The sequence below is a fragment of the Callospermophilus lateralis genome, chromosome 15 (assembly GCF_048772815.1).
Source record: "Callospermophilus lateralis isolate mCalLat2 chromosome 15, mCalLat2.hap1, whole genome shotgun sequence".
Lineage (NCBI taxonomy): Eukaryota > Metazoa > Chordata > Mammalia > Rodentia > Sciuridae > Callospermophilus > Callospermophilus lateralis.
In genome coordinates this window covers 50,241,683-50,262,571 of record NC_135319.1, presented here as the reverse complement: position 1 = coordinate 50,262,571, position 20,889 = coordinate 50,241,683, and the positions used below count along the sequence as shown (strand labels likewise).

The 20,889-nt window shown below is 56.2% G+C and overlaps 1 protein-coding gene across 4 annotated transcripts in view; it reads right to left on the bottom strand.

The window, feature by feature from the left end:
* Zmiz1 (zinc finger MIZ-type containing 1) overlaps positions 1 to 730 on the bottom strand; it is a 220,742-nt gene extending 220,012 nt beyond the window's left edge. For all 4 annotated transcript variants that reach the window (XM_076835131.1, XM_076835134.1, XM_076835133.1 and 1 more), the window contains exon 1: positions 418 to 730. The gene's annotated coding sequence lies outside the window, so the exon portion shown is untranslated. The remainder of the gene's footprint in view (positions 1 to 417) is intronic.
* Between the last annotated feature and the right edge of the window lie 20,159 nt (positions 731 to 20,889).

Sequence of the window (20,889 nt, the reverse complement as noted above, 5' to 3'; positions counted from 1 at the left end):
CAGGGAGACCGAGGCGGTAGCCCCTGTTCTTCCCTCCCTCCTGAGAATCCAGGTCCCCGGTCCGGCCCCCGAGTGTTCGGAGAGAGGGCTGAAGGCGCGCCGGCAGGAGGCGGGCACCCGGTCCGCGCGCTCACAACCGAACTCAAACCCCGCACACCCGATAAACCCCGGCCCCCGCGCCCAACCAGAGCCGGAACCGTGCAGCAGCCCGGTGCTCGCAGCTCGCCTGGGCCTCCGCCCCCGGCCGACGAGCGGAGTGCAGCGGAGCCCGCGCAGCGGGCTGCTCACTCCACTTGCCTGGCCCCGGCGGACCCTCTAAGGGAAAAGCCCCAGGACTCTGCTCGCACCCCGAGTAGCCGCCGGGAGCGGGAGGAAGCCTGGGGACTAACAGGCGCCTGGCTCAGTCCCCAAACTTACCGGGCTCTGCGAGCACCGCTGCCGCCGCTGGAGGACGCGCCGCCGCCACCACCGGGTAGGGCGGGCAGGGGCCGGGAGGAGCGCGGCGAGGGCGCCGAGATCGGCTCGGCTCCGGCTGCGGCTCCTGCTCTGCGCCGGCCGGGGCTAGGGTCACCGCGCTGCGCCGGCACTGCTCGCTCGCTCGGCCGCCCGATCGCTGATCGCCTCCCGCCCGCCGCCCGGCCGCTTGCTCTCCCGGGCGCCCGCCGCCGCCGCTCGCTTTTTTAATGTCCACAGACAGTGAAAAGGAACTCGGCGTTAGGGGGTGAGTAAGTGAATCAACTCGCCCGGAGCCGAGCAAGTTGAAGTGTCAGATTACATTGGCTATTCTATTTCCAAAGGGCCCCGCGCCGACGGCCGCTCGCAAAAGCCGGCGCGGAATAAGGGCCGGAGCGGAGCGCCGCACCGCGGCCGCTGCCGCCAGTGCTCTGCTCGCCTCGCCTCGACTGGCGCTCTCTGCGCTCTCTCAGCGCTCTTTCTTTCCCTTTCCTTTCCGCCTCCTCTCGTTCTCTCATTTCGCTTCTTTCCCTCTTTCTTCCCCTCTCCCCAGTCTTAGCGCTCCCAAGCTTTTCCCCTCTTGGCACTAACGGACTCCGCGTCAAGCCCCCCCCCCCACCATCCGTTCACTCGCCAACCTCTGCTCCACCTCCCTCCGCAGCTCTCTAACGACCCTCGCCTCCCCACCCCAGCAAGTTTGGAGTAGCGGAGAAATGCAGAATCTAGGAAGGGACCACGTTGGGGAGGAGGACAAAATTACCCGCTCACCGGCACCCCCCCTCCCCCGCGCGCTCGTACGCCTTCGCCTGGAGTGCACTCGGGGCTGCGGGCGCTGCCAGGTACCTGAATTGGGGTGAGCGAGTTGCTAACAAGATCTCCAAAACCTTCCCTGGAGGAGATTTTGGGGTTGTTCCTAAAGCTCTGGGACTGGTGGATGAGGCGAGAAGGGACCCCCTCCCTCACTACCAAAGGTGAGGGAGGCTGGAGCGCGCTCCACCGCGCCCCCCTTCCCGGCCTCGACGACTGGGAAAGAGCAGGGTGCGGTGCGCACCGCACATCCTCGGCACCAGACACAGTCCAAAGATGTGTGGATGCCCCAAGGCCTCGAAGGGAGTCCAGCGAGACCCGGGCCCAGCCTTCGTCCAGGCCTGGGAACAGCTCCAGGAGTGGCGGAGAGCGATAGCACTCACGAGGCGCAGTTGTGTGCGCCCACTCGCGGGGTTCCCCCTCGCAGACCCACCTCCAAGAGCATCCAAGAGCGCGCCCACTTTGGCTCACGTCCACTGCCACTCACACAGAAACTCCTACACAAATGGCACACACATTCACTCCCACCCTCAGCACTGCAAACATGCTACCACGCCACACACTCACAAACGCGCCCGCACACACTCACATTTTTTCTCACAAACATGCTCTGAGTACATGGCCTCAGTAAGCACACTCAAAAACACGCAATTGCACACACGCACACACAAATATCGCTGTGCACAACCCCACGTACACTAAAACACACACACACAAAAATTCCCCTGTGCACTAAATCTCACGTTCACGTATATACACAAACACACGCCCTCCCCTTTCACACTCCTTTCTCAAGGTCTCCCACCCCTGATTAGCTGCACCCCTTCCCATTCCGAATCACAATCAGCGCGGGGGTTGGACACAAGCACGCACGCACGCACTCCCCTCCGGGGCAGGCGGGGGAGGCTTGGGCCCCGAGCCCGTTCCGGAATCCAGGTGTGGCGACTGTTCCGCGTTCCGCGTTTTGCAGGCCGCCGCAGTGTCGGAGGCGAGGCTAGGAAGGGAGCTGGAATAACAAAGGCAAGTTGGGGAGAGCGCAAGGGGGCGCAGCCCTGGCCGGGACGCGGGGGGAGCCCTGCACTGCCCGGGCGTTGGAAGCTGCAGGGTCGCGGACGAGGGGAGTCGGAGGTGGGGAGGAAAGGTTGGGGGGGCGAGGGGCGGGGTCGAAGCATGACGTCAGAGAACAATGACACCGCCGGGGGCGGGCACCGGGAGGCGGCCCGGGTGGGGGTCTCCCCCGGGGCCTGGGGCTGGCGGAAGAAGTCTTGGCCTCGCCGGGGCTACTGCCTGATTGACGAGGTCCGCATGGGAGCGCAGACGTGCCACGAAGACTCGCGGATTGCTTGTGCCTCGTGGGCGGAGATCAGAGCGGACCCCAGGCCAACAGGGGGAGCAGGCCTAGTACTCCCTCCACCGCAGATCCCCATTTTAGAACATCCTTCAGAGGACTGCTCTGACCTCGGCTTGAACTCCTTTAGGGCCGGAGAGATCACTCCTTCCACCACAAGAGAGAGGAGGCAAAATGAATTTGCCAGCTCTGAATTCATTCTCAAGGCCCTGATGGTCTGACAGCAGGTGAACTCAGCCTGGAATTACTAAGTGCTCAGAGACTGCAGCTCAGGTCCACAGAGTCGGCTGGTGTGTGTGTGTGTGTGTGTGTGTGTGTGTATACCTGTTTGATTTTCCCAGGGAAATTCTGCCTTCCTCTGCCATTGAAGGAGACCCTTTCCGGTCCCCAGTCTTCTAACTTGTCACATGGAATGAATGGACTGTTACCACTGCTGCTCCCCCACCCACCCACAGGTGGCAGCTGAGCATCCCTGGGGAGGGTGGGTGGTATGAAATCACTTCCAGACTCTATAGAGACAACAGGGAGGCATGATCCAAGCACATTCCTGTAGGAGGAAGCCCTCTTCAACCTATGGGAGACCCAAGTTCACTGCAGGGTAGGGGGTAGCCTAAGAAATCCCGGAAGACCTGTCTTGAAGGTGAAATTCAGTTTGCTGATGGTGGCTGGAACCACAGTTGTCCCACCTCCAAGGACCCACTGCATTGCAACAACCAGAAAGCCACCCCCACCCCAGGTCCAAAATCCCAGTACAGAGTTTCTGAGTGTTTTAAGGACTTGCAATGCAAGATTCCAGCCCTAGCTGACAACTGAGCAGGTTCCTATCGCCTGATAGCCACCAAGTTAGGACACCCAGCACTCTCAACATTTTACCCAATCCCTTAATGAGTACAGAACTGGCCACCTCCAGGAAGTAGGGAGTGCAGGTAACCTCCTGCCTAGAAGTCCCCTATCCCCATTTTCCAGCCAACATTTACATCTGGGAACCAGGAAGTGGCTGCAGAGGGCAGGAGAGCCAAGTAGGACCAAGTCTTAGTGACAAGGAGCCAGTGGTAATGCCAACCATCCACAGCTGTGCAAGCCTGGCACTTAGGGCAGCAAATCTGAGAAATCCTGTTCAGGCCATGTAGAGCCTGGGCCCCAGTCCTTGAGCTCTAAGTCTCTTGCCACCTCTCTTCATCTCTAAGGGACATAACAGGGCAGGTTGGATCCCTCTGGGATCTTTGAAGAAGCTGTGATTTATTTAGTGTCTGCTGTGTGCTGACCACTGTGGCGAGAGCATGGTAGGCTTTAGCTTTTTGAATTCGTACATAACTCCATTTAGGAGCTCTTCCTGTCTCCCCTTCAGAGGAGACTGGACCCAGTGACTTTCCTGAGGTGGGTGCATACTCAGGCTTTCATTTACAAAGTTGACCCCTCAGCCCCAGCTCTGCATCTTAATCTAGAGACTATGTGTTGCCCTAAGCAAGCTGTTTCCCTCTCTGAGCTTCTATAGTTTAGGGGCAAGTTCTCATGGCAGTAATCAGACCTTGCTGAGGAATGTGAATATGTGTCCTGAGTCTCCCATCTCTTGGCCTCAGCCTCTCTGGTCCAGGAAGTCTGGGGCTGAAGCAGAGAGGAAGATGCCATCACATCCCAGCCATGAGAGGTGGGAGATGCATTCTGCTCAGTCAGTGCAGGCCCATAAATCACTTGGCTCCAGAGGCAGCGTCAGGGCCTGCCCATTAGGGGGGCATGGGCTGCATGGGGCTGGGCTCCGGGTGCTGATGATGCTGGCCTGGGCTGGCACCCACCCTCCCAGTAGGCTCGATGCTATTAATTTCCCTGCCCTGCAGAATCTATCAACACAACAAGGAAAAAAAGTCAATTGCTTCGGCCTGGGTCTAGGTCTCAGAAGGCAGGAAGTTCAGAGACCAGGAGGGAGGTGGTGGTGGGAGGCCTGAGGTGCCTATGGGACACAGGGTTCTGTAGAGTATGGTCTGTAACTTTCTGGGCTAAGAAACCCTCAGTGGGCTGGGAGTGGGGACAGGCACACCATTCCTGCTCTTTAAAAGATGCCTTCTCTGTCTCTAATCCTCACTCCCCCTAAGGAGCCAAGAGACACTGGAATTGGTTCTAGAGGTGGGAAGAAAGTCACCTTTTCCTAAGGCTTACTGTGGGCTAGGAACTTTGAAAAATTCTCTTCTTTCATCCTTTCCCCCCAGATCACCCTTTCCCCCATGGGGCTCAGAAAGGTTTGGTGATCTGTTCAGGATCTTGGGGCTATTAGTAAGTGGGACCAGGATGGGCTCCAGGTCTAGGCTGTGCCTTGGGATGGGGAATGGGTTCTTGCCCTCCACTCATCACCAGGCTGTGGAACAGAGGACATGACCTTCCAGGTACTTCCAGGGGCAAAGACTCACCCATCTACCAGGACATGATCGGGGCCCTTCCCACGGTAGCAGGGTTAGGGGGAATACATTTAGTCTTCATCCCTTGGTAAATCTAGAAAGCATTTGAGCCCTCCCTGCCCAGCCCTGAGCCTATGTGTCTCAGGTGTGGCCAGTCAAGTCCAGCAGAGAGGGCTTGTGTCCTTAGCACATCCCCATCCTTCCCCAAGAGCCTGCCTCAGGAGCCTGCCATACCTGGTTGTCTAACCTACCACTGCCTGGCTCTCTGTGTGACCTGGGTACATCACAGCCTCTCTGTGCCTGTTTCCCCATCTACCATGTGTGATGTCATGAGGTACACAAAGTGGACAGGGATGGAGCTGTGGCTCTGATTGTCCTGTGAATCTTCACCTTTGGATTAACCTCAAGTTCACTTGGAGGGGGGCCCTTCTTTGGGAAGCAGGGCCCCTTTGGTGGGTGTAGGAGCAGGAAAACTGAGGTACAGGAAGGGCGAGGACCACCTAGGCCTCTGAAGTCTTCCCCACGGGAGCCTCTCATCCTCTGAGCTGCACGATGGCACGTGTGGGTGACTAACGTGAGTTCCAAAGGAAGGTGGTGGCTTTCCCAGGGCCCCACAGCTGCAAAGGACCAGAGCTGGCGTGAGAGCCAGATCCCCACGCACAGCCTCCTTCCCTGCCCCAGCACTTCTCCACGGAGCTCTGAGGCAGAGGCTGGGTGTGAGCAACAGGGGGCCCCTTCCGGAAGAACTCTGCTTCCCCATCCTGCTGGGGGGGAGAAGGGCTCAGAGCAGCACCCTCTATTCAAATGAAAAGAGAAAGAAGAAGAAAAGAGAGAGAGAGAGAGAGAAATAAGAGAGAGCAAGAAGGACACCCAGGGAGGCACACACTCCAGGCCCGCACCCCTGCCCTGTAGTCATGCTGGGTGGCCTCCAGGTTTGCTAGAATTACATACAGGCTCCTTCCTGCGGGTCCTTGCTGAAGTTCTTTCTGCCTCCTGGGACACACCCCTCCCAGGCCATATCTTCAGCCACCTGCTGAGAGTCTACCCTGATGCCTCCAGGAGACCAGCTGTCCGCCTGTCTCAGCCCCACATGCTGCTGGCCCTGCCTCCTCATCAGTGTGACTGTAGCAAGATTTGTTCTCACCATGTGCCAAGAATCCCCATAGTCATTCTCTTGAACTTCTCAGACCTTGTCCGAGCTGAGGGTTAGCATTAACCATTCCATATTACAGATAAGGAAACTGAGGCATAGAGTTGTCACTTGCCCGGCCGGACACCATGGGTTAGTTACTGGGTATGAACTCACTGCCCACCTCCCCAGGGGCCCGGCTGCAGGATGGTTTATCCATCCTTTGAGCCATGAGGTACACAAAGTGGACAGGTATGGAGCTGTGGCCTAAAGTGCTGGCAGGTGGTCCAGTCCAGTGTGAGGTATAGGAGCCCACAAGAATGGACCAGAGCCAGCCCTCCAGGGGCTTCCAGACTCCTAGGGAGGACTACCCACATCAAATGCCACTTTAAGCATTTGGGGAAGGAGAAACATCAGCTTTGAGTGGGGCCTAGAAGGTGAGCTCTGGTGGCTGTAGGGAGACAGACCAGAGTGGAGCATGAAACTGCACAAGGTCACACAGCACTGGTGGCACAGTAGTGGGGCTGAAACCCGGGGCTCGTGGCATGATGTGCCTTCCTGCACCTAGCAGCCAACTGTGGGGCACCTGTGACTGCAGTCTTTCAAGTATACATCGTCCCTGATGCCTCTGGTGCTGAGCTCTTCCATGAGTGACTCAGGGCCTTCTCCCCCTCTAATAAAATGAAAAGAGAAAGGAGAAGAAAAGAGAGAAGAGAAATAAGAGAGAGAGCGAGAAAGACACCTAGCATTGTCCCTCACTGTAGCTAGTGCCAACCAGAGATCTGCTGAACGGAATGGAACCGGCGCTGGCCACCTAGGGGCCTGCTTGCTGACACAGGGCCTTTCTGTTTTGTTTTCCAGTGGGGGCCCAAGCTGATGTTGCGCCCCCTCCACAAAACACTCTCCACCTGCCTCTCTGGTCCCGGCTCTGAGCCTCCCTCTGTCCTCTCCCTCTTTGCAAAAATCAGAGCCACTTGGGAGAGCCAGAGGAGCTTTGCACCACCCCTACCCCTGTGCTTATCTTCTACATCTACCCCCCAGCCTGGGGTGAGCTGGATCCCCTTCTCTGCCAGCCTGGCTCCCACCCTTTCAGGAGAGGACTTCGGATGCCCTCCTCCCAGGAAGCATTTGGAATACTGTTTTGGTTCCAGGGCTGATGGATGGATCTATGAGGATTTCCCACCCCAACCCCACGTGCCTGGCTCCACTAGCACATTAAGGCCATTTGTAGTGGCGAAGGCCTTGGAGGAAAAGTGGCATGATAAACAGCTCTATGGAGACCAAAAAAAAAAAAAAAAAAAAGCTTTTTGAAGTCACTAGTTTGCCTTCTACCTTTGGTTTAAGGAGGAAAATGATTCTCCAATACCTCCCATCTTACTTCATCCTCCTTCCCCTCCCCTCCTGTGAGCCGTCTGGCACCTGGGCCCCATCTCCCCAGGCCCTGAGCATGCTGGTCTGACCCAGATTACCCCACACATCAACCCTGAGACAGCAACACCCTGGCAGCTGGCCAGTGTCCACCAGGAACCTTTGGGTTGACGCAGCCACCACAGCCAGGTTCCCACGCTCTCTCCTTCCTCCTGCAGACCCAGCACTTGAGAGTCTGTGGAAGCTCGTTCTTTCAACCTGCGCGTGCTGCAGCAGCTTCTGGAGGCAGGTTAACTGCACAGCCCACCTCATAGTGGAAGAAACCGGGGTTCAGAGGCCTGAGGTTTGGCCAGGGTCACAGAGGCCGAGGGCAGAGCTCTGATTTGAACCTGGGTCTTGATTCCATGACACTAAGCAGGAATGGACGCCCAGGCACAGTGGTCTCAGAGAATAGCTCTGCCAGCCCCTCAAATGCTGTCAGGAGACAGGACGTAGGAACATTGATTCATTCAACAAGTGTGGAGACCAGGTGATGTGCCAGGCACGAAACCAGGTGCAGGTCCCCAAGAGTAAAGAAGCAGATCCACAGAGTGGGAGGTACTCCAGTGGACAAGACAGATGCCAAACTTTGTGCAGAAAGACGCCCTTGCTCTGCCACATTCCCAGGGCTCCAGCCCACATGCCCTAGAAGGAGCCTGGGGCTGAGAGGTTGGACACACAGGTCTTCATTCTAATGTCACCCCTAACTGTCAGTGTGACACTGGATGAGGTTTTCCACCTGTGCAATCTGGGAGCTCGTGGCTTCTTGCACGTTTTCTCAGGTTCCTGCCTACTCCCACCTTCTGGGTCAAGTGGTTAATGATTTCCTGGCATGAATAATTACCCTGATTTCTTAAACCAACTTTTCATGGGCACTTGGAGCCAGAAAGGGGCTTCCGAGGTCATCTGATTTGAATCCCTGGCTGAGCAGGAGCACCTCAGCCTCGGGCTCCCTGAGAAGCAAAGTTCTTCACTTTTACTGTTTCAGACACGGGGTACTTGCTCCCTCCTAGAGCAGACCTCTGCCCAGTGGTGTGCCAGTCAATGGGGACAACCTGGTTTGTAGTATTTGCTGATTTCCATAGTGTAAATACTCCCACCATGGCCAATTTCAAGCAGCCAATTTAACATCCACCAGCTCACAGGGTTCCTGAAATTTACCAGTCGGCTCTCACGAGCCAGTCCAAGTAGGCGGCGGCACACCACGGCCCCCGCCCCACAGAGGGGACTTGTCTGGCTTCAGTTGCTGGAAAGTTCTTTCTGGTACTGAACAAAGCATCTGATTGTCAGGAACTCCAGTCCGAAGGGGGACCCCATGAAGCAGCCGCTTTTCCTGCGAGAGGGGGAAGATCTGGAGCCAAGAGGAGACAACATACCACCCTCCCTTTCCGCTGGCCCACCTTCCAGGCTGAGGTCAGATGCTGTCCCTTTCAGAAGCCTGTGCTGACCTCCACCTCTTCCCTTCCCCAGCCGGCAGCTCCCGCCCTCCCAGAGCCTTTATCTTGCAGTTTGGCACTTATCACTTTCTACCTTGGATTACAGCTATTTATGTACATGGCTTATCTCCCTGCCAGACAGAGAGGCAGCACAGGCTTGTTGAAAGAGTGTGGACTTTGGAGCCTCATGACCTGGCCCTCCATCCCGGGGAGCTCACACCACCTTTGGGAGCCTCAGTTTCCTTATCTGTAAAGTGGGGATGGTGATAACTACTTCCAACATGGTAGTCCATGACATGGGATTAGAGATGTAGACCCCCTTTCTTGCTCCAGCTTGGACTCCCATCCTCTTTGCAAAAAGAAAGGGTTCAATGCCTCCTTGTAGTGTTCTGCAAAGACCAATATTAATAATGATGGCATTGTCAAAATTGCCACCTCACCTCTAATCCATGAAAACAGCCACGCCATGCACAGCATTATGTCAATTCACTGCAAGTTTGTGACATTAGAACTCTATTTTCATTTCCATTCATGGGTGACCATGTAAGGCACAGAGAGGTTACATGACAAGCCCAAGGTCACACAGCTAATGAGTGGAAAAGCTGAGATTTGAACCCAGGAAAATCTGCTCTACAGGCTTAGCTATTGTACTTCATCTTATATGACTGTGCTCCAAAGGCTTTGGTGGCTTATGGAGTGGGGGTGGCGAGTGGGGTGTGGATGCATCCCTGTCTTTGCACATCCCTGGCCTCACTTGTGGGTAGAAGTGGGGTGATACAGAGAAAGCCCTGCTCGGCCCTCTAGAAGATCCTAGAGGTAAAAGGTAAAGTGATTAGTGCCCATCAGAGGAAGAGGACTGAGAAGTCTCTCCTGGGTAAGGCAATAGGAAGAGGGTTCATGGAAGAGGTGCATTTACAGTGGGTTTTGACAAAGGAGTATTTGGCCTCGAGTGGACAGGCAGAAAGAGTAGCAGGAGCAAAGGTGTAGAGATGGGCGGGGCTTAGGAGGGCTTTATCTAGGTGTCAAGCTGGACATTTGCACAGACTCCGTGGGTGGGATGGATCTGAAGCCATGTACTGGGGGAGGGCCTCGTGAGCTGCAGTCTGTGATTCAGGAACAGCTGAGGAGGCTGGTTCAGGGGCATTGGAAGCCAGGGCAGACCCCACAGAACTGAGGCTAGCTGGGGGGCTCTGAAGGCAGGTTGGCATTTGTCTTCTCTGTAAGCTGTTGTGAGATTCTACAGTCCTCAATTCCTGAACTGGTCACATCCCTAAATTTCTCTGAGCCTCTGTTTTCCCTTCTGCAGAATGGGTAGAAGAATGGACCTGGGGAGTCAGTTGAAGGATGGAACAGGGCTGTGGAAAGTCTGTGTCTGACACAGGGGGTGGTGGTTACTGGGAAGGGAGGGGGAGTGAAAGGAGCCCCTGTGCCTGGCCAGTGAGAGCAGAGTTGTATTCTTCTGGCTCTGCATGCTCTGTTTTCCGGGCACTGCCAAGGCTGCCCACCTCTCTGGCTTCTGCAAGGACAGCTCTGGGCTGGCCCCTGTTCCTCTGGCCAACTCAGTACAGCTCAAACACTTCACCTCAGGGTAGCACTGATGGTTTGAAGAATCCTTGCCAACATTCACCATGCGCCAAGGGCTCATGTAAATCCTCACAACCACCCTAGAGGTGCCCTCATCTCAAATTAGGAAACTGAGGCACGGAGAGGTTCATCCAGGTGGTCCCACAGGGGCTCCATGGCAGGGAAGGGGAGGTAGAGAGATGGGGACCCCTGTGGAGCCTGGGAGGAGGAGGTGAGCTGGCCGGTTGAATCTCTTTCTGGTCACCTCTCCACAGGAAACAGTCCTTCTACCCTTGACACAAACATGGGCACACACATCCCCTCACCACAACTCACAGGCACATACAGTGCTCACACTCATGCACAATCACAGGCTCAGAGACACTTATGTGTGTGCAGGCAGTGTGCCCAGCCTGCACAGACACACACAGGACCCGTGGGCTCCCAGACTCCTGGATGCACGCACCCATGCCTAGGCACCCACATGACAGGTATGTGTGTGTTTGCATACAAGTATGTGCCTGCTGCGCACGTACACACACACAGGACCTGAGGACTCACAAGGCTCCCAGTGGTCCCGTGTCCAGGCTCTGGCCCAGGCATTTCTATTCCTCTCTGCTTCAGTCAGGGCTTCCTTCTCCCCTGGAGGTCCCCCCCAAATCCTTGCCCCTGTGCTGCCTCCTCCAGTAAGAGCTGGGACTCAGGTGCGCAGTAGGGGCTTTCGGGATGGAAGGTAACCCTTCCCCCAACCCAGGCAGGCTCCCTGGGCTTTGGAAGGAACAGCAGGAAGAGGAGAATGAATTAATCCTGGCCTCGGTCGCTTGCTGGGGGCTCACTATGATGTTAATTTCCTCTGCCTTTGATCCAACCCCCCCCCCCAGCCTGGGCCCCTAACTCTGAGTTAGAGCCCGGTGCTGAGCTTGGCCTGAGATTAGGGCTGCCCTGGGTGAAGCCCCCAGGCATATCCTTCCAAGCAGCAGATTGAGGTTTTGTCCCTGGGAGGGGACTGGGGGATTAGAGTCCTGGCTGCTGACCTGCATTTGCAAGGCACACTCCTTTGCCAGGATTTTCCTCATTCTCTCTCTTTCTCCTAGGCCAGCCCTCTCCTCTTCTTTCCAAGAGTGGGATTCTAGTTTTCCCACATTGCACAAGAGCCCAGCAAGGACCCTCAGGCGTTGGTCATGAGCGGAGCCACCAGGCCACCAGCTCAGACCTTCCAGAGTCCAATTCTGCCCTGTTTCCTTGGAGGGTCTTTGTTTTTTTTTTGAAACCAACATTTACGAAGGCTTCTCTCCAAACCAGGGGCTGCCTGAACATATATGTTTCATATAATTCTCCCAGGATCCTGTTGTTGTTAGGCTTGATTGATAGGTGGACACACTGTCCTATGTACAGGAAGTGGTGAAATCTGACCAAGCCCAGGACACAAGCCAATCAGAGTCCTTCACTATATAGAGGGGACAGGGACCCAGATAGGGAATGGATGTGTCCAAATTCACGGAAATTTGGACAAATCATCCCCTATACCCAGCCTTGTTCTGAAAATGACTAGAATCTTCTATGGACCTAGTGGAGCTGGAACAAGAGTGCTGGCCCCTGAACTCTCTCTCCAGAGCAGGGGATGGGACACCTGGGAGGATACCCAGCTCAGGTGATCACAGAGGCATCTCAGCCAACCTAGCCTCAGAACAGCCCCATAAACTTGTGCATAAACACAATTAAAATTTTATTACATTATATTTCATACATATAAAAGACTATTTGTGAGCTATGAAACACATCAAGAGGAAGGCTCATGACCCCTCCGCTTAAGACCTGGATGATTACGGACACCAGGAAAGATCCCCCCCCCCCGGGCCCCCTACTTCCTGGAGAGAACCTCTATCCAAATTTAATCGCTCCATTCCTCTTTTTTGACCAATAATTTTAGCAATGTGGGGACCCCTGGGTCCCCGTGCACTTTTGAGTTATTCTATTCTGCATTCCCAGGGGAAGCGCCTTCTTTAAAAGGGAGAGAGGAGGAGCTTTGAGGATCAACCTGGGCCCGGTGTGTCTCTACCCTCCAGTGCCCTCCCATACCTTGTTTGGCCCCCCGCCCTCCATGTTCCAGCCTGTGCTCCGAACAAAGCCACTTCTTCCTGGTGTAGCCATCAGGAACAGGGGTGCGCCCGGTGGGTGGACATTGCCTCCACAGGGCGCTCCATCTTGCGTTTGCCCTGGGGAGCCCTTCCCATCTGCGCTGCTCAGGGAATCGGGATCCTTCGTCCAACTCCAGCTCCAAGGGTTCATGTTAGAGAGGCCTTCCTGTTGGACCTGCCCTCCTGCACCCTGTCCTTGGGCATCCCTCCCTTAGCCCTTGTCCCAGGGCAGAGGCACCTGTAGTCAGTGCCCAGCTCCTAGGTTCTTTGGAGTCCTGCACCTGAAACTGATACTCCCAGAGAGATCACAACAGAATCCAGGGCAACGGTGGATGGACATCCATGTGTAATGTAACCCCAGGGGCCTGAACCTCTACCACCATCCTACCAATCTTCTCCAAGGTCAGTTTGGACCGGGACTGAGAGGCAAGGCTATGGGAGATGGCCTGGGGCTTGGGAGCTACACTTTTGTGTTGAGGTGCAAGCTATGGGGGCAGGTCAGTGGGCCTGATCATAGGCAGGTGTGATCAAAGGAGTGTGCACATTTGCTCAAGTGCTTGCACACACGTGTGCGTAACATGGCCTGAAGTCCACAGATCTTGCGGAGCATGTAGGGGTGCTTCCTTTTCCTGTTCTCAATTCCCTGTCCTGGACAGGCCTGCTTTCTCTTTGAGCCTACCTTTATGGATGACTGCTGTGTGCAAGGACCAAGGGGTTGTGACAGAGCTGGGTGCAGGGCAGCTGGCCCTGAAGGGACAGGAATGACTGAACACTCACACACTGTCTTCTTATGCCCTAAAGACCAGCTGCCCCTGGCTCCACTCCCCAGATGAGAACCCTGAGGTCCTGAGGCTAGAGTGGGCACCTGTTGAATCTACAGAGGGGCTGGGACAATGAGATCAGCAGCCCGTGACCAGCGCTCTGTTCTCCATCCCGAGTGCAGGATACTTCAGAGCTTGCCAAACCCCTAACTTCCAGGAGAAAATTGGCATGGGAAGGGGGGCCCTGACACCTCCCCTGTGCTCCTCTTGCTCCCTGATGGGAACTGCACTTTGGCGGAGCCTTTCCCCGAGTGTCCTCTAGGAGGGCGCCACAGCATTTAGCAGCAGCAGGGATTAAGGGCAGCTCTGAGCTGAGCTACACTGGGACATCGACACCAATGTCTGGAGACCAGGTCACCCTTGCTCCAACACGTACACTCATGCACACATGCGTGTGTAAGTGTGCCTGAGAAGGCCCTGGGAGCTACCTAAGGACAGGCAGAGTCAAAGCCAGCTCTCTGCCACCCAGCCTTTGTGAACTCTGTCATCTGCTCTTGCTGTCCCCAAAGCAGACCTATGGCTGGCACTTTCCTGTGCCCTCTGCCTGTCTGACCTGAGAATCACATTGCTAGAGGTTGAGGGAGATGAACTGAGGCATGGCAGAGCATTCCTCCTGGGACCCCTTCAGCATAACTTTCAGGTGGCAGGGTGACATGGGTTATTAGCCAGTGTGAATACAGGGGCTGGCACATCCCAGTCTTTGCTTCCTACAGTACCCGAATGTGGCTGGAAGGCCTGAGTGAAGGCTGACCCTGTCAGGAGCTCACGTGGGGTTTGGCAGGCAGAGCCCAGGGCTGTGGACGCTGATGGCCTGTGCAGAACACCAGCTTCCTCGCTTCCAGCTGTGGGACTGCGGACAGGCCGTGTCACAGGGCTGAAGGTAGTCCCTAACCTGTGTATAGAGGACAGGCATTCTCACATGGCAGTCTGGACACCCGTGCTGGCCAAAGCCAGGGTTCAAAAGATGGCCTTTGGGGTGGCCAGTGCTTGCAAGCACCATGCCTGGCCAAGCTTCATGGTGTCACGGCCACCAGCACCACAGGATTTGGGTCTGCCCCTGGCTTCAGGGAAACATGAACCCAGTCCTGGCATTCATTACCTTTCCAGATGGGTGGCCCTGGGCATGTCTCTGGCTCCCCCAGGCTGCAGCAGCCTCAGTCCCAAATGAGCACACGAATCCCAGGGTCACATGAGGCAAGGATAACAGATCTGACATCAGAGGGCCTCGGAGTCACAAAGCTGTGCCCCTTGGGGGATGCTGGGAGACAGGAAGAGTTACCTGTTGACACTCTTGTGCCCCTGTCCTTGTGCACTCAGCCTCTGACTCCCAGTTGGGGGGTGAGCTTCATGCCCCCCACAGAGGGGGAGCTGTGTTTGTTTGGGGACCCTCCCAGAGCCCTGCATCTGCTGTCCCCACCAGCCTGAGCTGCCAGGTTGTTGTGCTCCCACTGGGGACGTCTGAGGCCCCTTTGAAGCTGGGACATTTGCACTGGAGGGTCTAAGGCCACCTGCATTCAAAGCGACTTTCCTGGCCCCTAATTACCCTTCTTCACCCATAGGTGGAATTTCCACTCAAAGAGCTGAAGAAAGGCGCCCACGCTGCCTGCCGCCAGGACCCGCTTCCCCGCTGCCTTTGTGTGGCAGCCGCAGCGCCGCGGTGGCAGACGGCTCGGGTTTCTGATTTTAATGATTTCCTGAATTCATTCCGCTTCCTACCTCAGGGAAAGGAGGAGAGGTGATCCTCTTGGAAATTCACATAATTGCTTTTATTTGATTTTTATTAAAATGCATTCAGGAATAATGTGATTGCCCCCTTTATTACGTTGCTCATCAATCCAGCATGGGGAATCAGCGGGGGAAGACGCGGTGGGCACAGGAGCCCAGCGTGGGGGGGAGGGCACCCCGTGGCTCTCGCCAGGGCATCACTGCCGTCTCCGGGGCCCCACTGCTGTCTGGGGAAACTGGCCGGGCACACGGCGCTGGGCATGCTGGGCGCACATTCCAGGCACCCTCCCACCCCGGCCACCTTCTTTCTTTCTTCGTTCTCTTGCCATGGGCACCCCAGGTAGGCACTGTCCATAAGGCCCTCAGAGGAGGAGGCTGACCCAGGCAGCCCGACCTCCCAGCCTCCTTCACCCCATGCTCCTCTCTGCACCCCAGGTACCCAAGCCTCACCGTAGCCCCTCTGTTGATCTTGCTGTCTTCAGGTTCGAGGCCCTCGGTCCAGTTTCCCATGACCCACCTCATTAGGCCGCTCAGACACTGGTGGCCCCCAGGGGCCTCTTTCCTACCAGAGACTTTTACTCTGGGTTCCTTGGCAGGTGCTGGAAAGAACCCAGACCTCTTGGGCAGACCTGGTTGTGGTCCACCATTGGCTCTAACTGGGATCCTGGGCCAGTCGCTTGGGTCAGGAGAAAGCAGTGAGCCCTCAGGCCAGCACAGCAGGCGTGATATGCGTGGAAGTGCAGAGGAGCTGGGATCCCACCAGGATCCTCAGGAGGAGCTGAGTAGGGCAGATGTGCCCCTGGACCCTGCAGGGGCCCTGGACTGGCTGAGATGGGCCCTTGGCTTACTTTGAACACCGTTGTCCCCAGATCCTTTGCCCCGTCCCCCCAACACAGGAGCAGGCCTGCTGTTTCACCCACCGTGTGCTCTGACCAACCACCACCTGTCTTAACCCCTCCTTACAGATAAGGTAACTGAAGCTCAAGAGGACAAGCGACGTATTCAAGGCCGCCCAGCTAGGAAACCGAGACCTAATGACAAGGTCCCTTGAGCACACACAACTAGGATGGGCTGGTTGCTTCCTGCCACCACAAAGTGGCTGTTGAGGCACCTCTTGTGAGGTTCATCCCACGGACACTCCAGGCAGGCAGTGTCCATATGGCCCTTGGTTGTTCACTCCAGGGTGGTCCGCGGGGTGCAGGGGAATCCGGTGGCATTGGGAGATAGGCACCCACTTTCACAGCCCTTCTTGGGGTTTTTAATTTCTGGGAAAAACCTATCTTCACTTCAAAAACCAGCAAACCCCAAACGGTGTATTGAGTTTCACTTGTTGTGTGTATTTTGGTGCAAATCTCTTGGTAGTGAACGCAGTCACGGAATCCTGAAAATGAAGGCAGTGGACCTAGAAGTTCAAGTGTGGGGTCCTTGAGACCATCTGGGGCTCAGTCTTGAGCGGAGCACTTGGTAGGGAGCTGGACAGACTCCTCACTCCCTCTGTAACCCTTCCCGCCTTTGTGCATGCTGTTCCTTCCCTCTGGAATGCCCTCCTGCTCTCCTCTGCTCCTCCGACTGTAGCCACGCAGCCAGGCCCTCGGGAACCTTCCTCCCAGCCCAGCCGCTGCCCCAGCACCTGTATCTGCACCCCTGTCCAGTGTCGGGGCTCGGGTGCCTGCCAGCTGCCTGACTGTCCCAGGAAGGTTTATGCCCCTCTCTCCAGCCAGGGTCCTTGGCATGGAGAAAGCCACACAGTGAGCTAGGCAGGACCTCTAGGATCTCAGCAGAGGAAATCTCAACCCAGAGGCGGTCAGAAGGACCAGCTCTCGTGGTGCGCTCAGATCAGAGCCTGGGATAAAGGACTTCCAGTGCTGAGCGGGAACAGTCTCTGTCCCCCTTCCTGAAGCTGCAGGGCCAGCGCACGACCTTGACCCTCAGCCCAGCCTCCTGCCCTGACACCCTCACTGGAGATGGCCCACATTCTCCTATGGGGGATGCTGACCCAGAGGGGCAAAATCCATCCTGAGGCCATGGGAAAGTCAGCTGCAAAGCTGGACGGGAGCCATCCACACTGGGGTCTCCACACCCAGAGCTGGACAGACACCCAAGGAACAGCCAGCCCCAGGCAGGGGAGACTGCTGAGGCCTGTCGCCTGAGTGCCCCAGCAGGGTAGGGGCCACCCCAGTCCACCTCAGGCCCCCAGCTGCAGCTCTGGGGCCAGAGGGGGCTGAGGAGGGGCTGAGGCTCCCCACGAAGAAGCCCCAGCCTCCTGCTGAGCGGCCCCCTTATCAGATCTGCCTTCCCCCCTTGCAGCCGCTGCTGGCTCCGCCCCCGCCCCGTGGACGGTTCCTTTCTGAAGTGAGGTTTCCTTTCCTGCCACCAACACACAGAGATGTTCGTTTCTGTTGCTTTAAGGTTTCCTTTTGTGGGGAGGGATTGTTTACTGGGCCTGCAGAGCCCCAGGGGGTGTGGGCGGTGGCTGGGGACTTGGGGCTTGGGGCGCCTGAGCCTGTGCCCACAATCCCCGGCCTCTGGGTACTGAGCTAAGGCACAGAATGTGGAGTTGAGCTTTCCTGCACGTCCCTCGGTGGCACCACTGTCCAGTCACCTCCCACGGAGGCCTATGAGGTCCCTGTGAGGTTGGGTCTTGCTAATCATTTCTCAAAGCAGGCAACTGAGGCAGCAAACCCAGCTTCTGGATTCACCATCTGGGGCTGTTTTCAAAGCTCATCATTTGGTTTCCCTCTTCCTTACCTGCGGTTTTCTCTCCCTACCCAGACGAGGGCCTGGCTTTCTCCAGCCAAGCCACACAGCTTCCTGAAACTTCTGTCCTGGACCCTTAGCCCAAGGGCATAAGCTTTGTGAGCTGGATTAGAACTTCAAGTTCTCCTTCTGTGTGGTCTTGGGCAAGTCACTGGGCCTCTCTGATTATCTGATGGCTTAGCTATCAAATGGGGAATAAGGAGAACTTCCCAGGAGACTTTGAGGCAGGGAGTTGGGGCCTTAGTATGCTTAACAGGAGCCTCGGGGTTTCAGCCATCAGCCTGGTTGGGGAAACCCCTGAGATGATGGGGAGCTACTGAAGGTGGGGGGCCCAGGGAGTGCTTTTGAGATCTTGTTTCAGAAAAGGGGGTCGAGTGCCGTAAGGCTAAAGGGCAGAGGAGCGAGATGGGAGGTCACCCGAGGAGAAAATGAAATGACCTCTTCCCTCTAGGAGCACAAACACGGAGGCCAAACCTGGCCTGTACCAGGCTCCTGCCCAGGACAGAGTTCCTGCCCCCAGCCCTCTCCCGCAGCCAGGTGCGGGGCCCAGGTACTCGGGGCAGCCCCAATGTCCTGGGGACTGTCAGTAAGGGCAGGCCCCTCTGAGGTCCGTGGCACCTGTGTCTCACTGACCCCATCGTCCAGGCTCCCGTGGACTCTTGTTCCAAGCCCCAGCCCTGACCCCAGCCCTAAGCCCCCTCCCTGCAGCCTCCACCTCCGAGCAGGGAAAGCTGGATGCTGGTCTGATCTTACCCACCACCCCGTAGGTCTCTCTGAGGCCCTGGCAGGACGAAGAGGGGAGCTCAGGATGTCAGGGACCGGGGGACATCTTCTGTGGTGGTGGAGCTTCTTGGCAAAGTTAAAAATTTCTGTAATATGCCAGGCACCATGGCACACACATATAATCCCAGCGACTTTGGAGGCTGAGGCTGGAGGATCACAAGTTCAAGGCCAGCCTCTGCAACTTATGAGACCCTGTATTAGAGCAAACAAATGGGACTGGGGAGGAGCTCAGTGGTAGAACACACACATGCCGTGAGTTCAATCCTCAGTACCACATGAAAAAAAAATCCTGATGTGTCCCAGTGTTCTTAAAGATGATGACCTGCATGGGGTTTCCTTGAAATGACCCACTGGTTACAGTAGTCAACGAGGCCGGGAAGCAGGAGTTTCTCCTTTTCCAAATTTCTTGGAAGGAGGAGTTGTGCAGACAGGGACCACCTTGTTCTCAAAAGTTCTCTAATGGCCAGGGAAAGGAGGGCTGGAGGCTCACAGCAGACCCACTGCACCCATCTCCCAGATGACTGGCCAGGGCAGGGCAGGGCAGGGCAGGGGCTCTTGCCAGAGAGGGGCTGCTGCTCCTCCTCGTTGGTCCTGGCCTGCTCCTGCAACACCAGGCTCCTCTATTGCCCGTATGCTCAGCTCGGGTAAGAAAACTGCTTCTGGACGCGTTCTAATTTTAACTCTCATTAGGCCTGCGTCCCACAGGAGGCTGGCAATCAGAAACCTGGAGAAGAAGCCACTTTGCCTTCTCTCCTGGTGATAGAAGTCTCTGGGACAAAAGAGAGACTGCAGCACAGGTGCCATGAGTACCCTCTCTTGCTGTGTGTTCCTCCCCAAAGCCTTTACCCTCTCTGGCCTCTCCTTCATTTCTGTGCCTGCCTGTGGGATTGCAGGGACCCACAGATGGGGGTACAAGGGATTGGAAGCCCCTTCTGCGGCCAGTAGGCTAGGCAGGCCCCTCCTGTGGGGGCCTCATTCTGTCTTTGTAGCCGCCCTACCCATCACACCCAGCTGGTGACTGTGGATCTGCTTTCTACCAGCAGCTCTCTGAGGGGGACCTCAGCTCAGGAGGATCTTTACAGATATTAAACCAGGCTGAGGATCCCTTATCCGAAATGCATAGGACCCGCCTCCGATTTCGGATTTTTCCAGACTTTGGAAAATCTGCATGTATGTAATTGGACAGCTTGGAGATGGACCCCAAGTCTAAACATGAAATTCAGTTTTTTTCATAGAGATACTTGATACACATACACATATCGGTAATTTGATACAATATTTAAAATAACTTTGTGCAAGAAACAGGTCCAGGATGTGGCTATTTTCCACATGAGACATTGTGTTGCTACTCAAAAAGTTGGGGACTTTGGAGCAGTCTGGATTTCAGATTTGTGGATCAGGGATGCTGAACTGGGTGTCTTTACTTGGGGGTTTGAGGGCTGTAGCAGGAACCGCTCCCAGCCCAGGGCTTCCTGGGGCATTTCAGACAAGATGTCATGAGGAGCGAGGCCCCGGGAGACGGTGACGGGGGAGTGGGGGGGGCAGGCTGGGGAGGAAGGCAGATAGGAGAGAGCTGCCTGGGCCTGGTCTCTTCCACCCCCGGGAGGCCGGTCTGATACTTGGCTCTAACCTCAGCCCCGTGGAGCAGGACACCACAAATGCCAGGGCCCCCCCCCCCTTCTTCCCAGGCACTCTGAAGCCTCTGTCCGGAGTGAAAGCCCAACCACAATTAAGTTTCTTGAAGGAAAAATCAAGAATGTGATATTGTGGGCTGGGGATGTAGGTCAGTGGTAAAGCACTTGCCTAGCGCACGTGAGGCCCTGGGTTCCTCAGCACGGAAAACAAGAACAGGAACAAATACAATCCGAGCCCAGGGTGGGGTGGAATGTGACATTTCGTGGACCTGTAAATTTCGGCCTAGCATTAGTCTCATTTGACTGATGAGGAAACCGAGGCTTAGAGAATTGGTGGGTGCCCTGGAGCTGGTAGAGCAGAGACCAGAACCCTGGTTCGCCGGTATCCAAGCTCCTGTGGGCTTCTTGCCCTTTTACGCCTCCGTAACCAGCGAGACCGCTGACCTGGCGGACATCTGGGACAACGAAGGCCCAGTCAGGCCAACCCATAGCCAGGAA